Source organism: Neophocaena asiaeorientalis, unplaced genomic scaffold (genome assembly GCF_003031525.2).
Source record: "Neophocaena asiaeorientalis asiaeorientalis breed wild unplaced genomic scaffold, Neophocaena_asiaeorientalis_V1.1 scaffold1052, whole genome shotgun sequence".
Classification (NCBI taxonomy): domain Eukaryota; kingdom Metazoa; phylum Chordata; class Mammalia; order Artiodactyla; family Phocoenidae; genus Neophocaena; species Neophocaena asiaeorientalis.
The window spans coordinates 447,540-450,089 of record NW_020173676.1 but is presented as its reverse complement, the minus strand read 5'-3'; the positions used below and the strand labels follow the sequence as shown (position 1 = coordinate 450,089).

General features: G+C 52.2%; 1 protein-coding gene across 3 annotated transcripts in view; it reads left to right on the top strand.

Annotated features, from left to right (window-relative positions):
• Positions 1–2,550, top strand: part of UBA1 (ubiquitin like modifier activating enzyme 1) — a 22,351-nt gene that overhangs the window by 4,396 nt on the left and 15,405 nt on the right. The gene's annotated exons all lie outside the window — the stretch shown is intronic.

Here is a 2,550-nt window from a genome sequence, read left to right as displayed (position 1 = left end):
CAGCTTTGAAGGAGTCTAGACCCTGTGAAAGGCCATTTGCGCCTGGCCTCCATGTCAGAGAGCACTCCCCCACATCTCAGAGGTCTCCCAACCCACCTTGGCCCAGCATCTTCCCTCCAAAACCTCTCCGGGCCAGCATTTCTATTCAGAGGTTTCCACATAGCACTCACCTTTAAAGACTGCTTTAATTCCTAGAATCTGCCCTTAGAGACTTCCTTTACTTTAAGAGAATGCACCCTTTTTTATGGTCCCAGTATTCTCTTCAGAGAGTACCTCTTGCGGGCCTCAGCATCTCCCCCATCAGACACTCATAACCCCCAGTATCTTCCCTCAGAGCCTCCCAGGGGACCAGACACCAGGGAGGAACTGTTTGGACATACAATCCTCCATCAGAGATCTCTCTGCCAGCATCTGCCCTTGCAGACCCTGTTGGCTCCTAGCCCCTTCCATCAGAGTCTTGCCTCAAATCCCACGCTTCACTCAGCCTCTGCCTTCAAAAGCCAACCGGGGTTCCAGCTTCTCTCATAGACCCCTTAACCTCACATCAGGCCTAAGAATCTGCCCTCAGAGCCTTTCAGGATTCCAGCATCCTCAGTTAGGCTTTCAGCTTCGTAGGACCCCAACATCATTGTCAGTTGTCCCTTCCCACAACGGGTCCAATTCTCCATCAGAGTAGGATCTACTCTCTGAGCCTCCATGGGGTCCCACATAATTGGTCAGAGAAACCCAACCCCACCTGGGGACCTAGCCAGTATCTGCTTACTGAAGTTTTTAGGGCCAGAATTGTCTGGTCTCAGCCTCCCCTTTCCACTCCTCAGAGCAGCTGCAGTACCTAGCACGTACCAATCAGAGATCAACACAAGACCTTTGTACTCCATTAGAAATCCCTCCACGACCCCACCCCGGGCCTCAGCATCCACCCTCATAGCCTCCTGGGACTCTGACATCAATGTCAGAGACACCTTTTCCCTGCAAGTCCCAGTTATTTTTGGTCAAAGATTTCCCTCTGCCACCAGTGAAGACCTCCCAGGGCCCCAGCATCCCCCCGATGGAGAATACCCCCACCCGCAGACCCCAGCGTCTTCCCACAGCCTCCTTGGACTGCAGAGTCCCCCACCCATTCCCTGTGCAGCCGCTGGGGCCTCAGGTGCAACTTCCTGGCCCTTTCGTAAAAACTCCTTTTCCAAGGACCCAGATATGAGTCTTAACAACCTTGCCCAGCACCACCCCTCCTGCCCCCCAGGACTTCTAACATCCCCTTTCCCATCTCCCTCTGAGCCTCCAAGGGCTCAGACAACCGTCTCCTGACTCTTTTATATTCCCAGGGACCTCTCAGTTAATCCCTCCTAGGAGGCTTGACAGGCCCCAGCATCCTGTGCCCTAGCTTCTCTCTATCCTGATAACTTGACCCTGTGTCTGCCCTCTCTCAGACCTGCTCCAGGACTCCTACCTCAAACCTCCGTCTCTGGTTTGGGTGGTAGACAATGCTCAGGCTTCAAAATCAGCAGATTGGAGACCTCAGGCAGGTTCTGAAACTCTCTAAGCCTCATTTCAGCTTTGCTGAACAATTGATAGTATATGTGTTCTAATTGGGGCCTGAGCATGTGTTGAGAGAGAAAGGTTTCGAATTTATGCTGGGGGTGGAGGATCTTAGCTCCTCTCTGGGGTTTCTGCCCCAGACCCCTTCTGCTTGCCTTGAGACTGGCCTGTTCCAAATCTCTGCGATTGAATCCACTCTCAGACCATCAACCAAAACCTGCTTAGACCCTTGTTGCCAGCATTAGGGGTCCAGATGTCAAAGGTCCAGATAGCAGAGATCTCTCTGGCCCTGGATCATCTCTGATTTCGCAAGTGGGAAGATGGTGTGTCCCAAACAACCAAATCAGTGACAAGGCAAGGCGATAACTAAGTAGTGGAGGCCTCTGCAGGTGCCCAGGGAGGAGCTTATGTCCTTAAGCCTCTGAGTTCTGACCACAGACCTTGACTCTTTTAACCTCCCTAGCAGCCCTTTGAGGATATTTCTGTTTGCCCCTGCTTTGGGGGAAGAAAAGGGGGGCTCAGAGGAAATGAGATACCTATCACGCGTCAGGAAGTCAGTAAATGGAAAAATATGATTTGCCTTGGTCTCCCTACTAACTCACCACGCCTCTTCTACCCAAGTTGGTTCTTAGCGTTCCCAGCAGTTCAGCTAGATGACTTGGACCTAGCCAGCCTCCTGGGTCCCCCTCCCTCACCCCTCATCTCTTAGCCCTGTGGGCTGGGCCCTGAGCTGGGTCCTGACTCTGTTCCCCCAGGAGGCATTGGCAAACAGTCCAGCACCAGCTGCATGACTGGGCAAGTGACTGGAGTTCTCTTAGCCTTTGTTTTCTTACTTGTGACATGGGTATAAGGTTATCTGGTTCATGGGCATTGTTAGGATTATACAAAGCCCTTTACTCTGAGATTGACAGGCAGTAAGCTCTTGGTAGATGGTAGAGAGCTCCTGTCGTCTTGCTTAGTGCTAGCATGTGACAAGCGCCAAGATGGAATCTTAGGTACAGTGGGGGTACT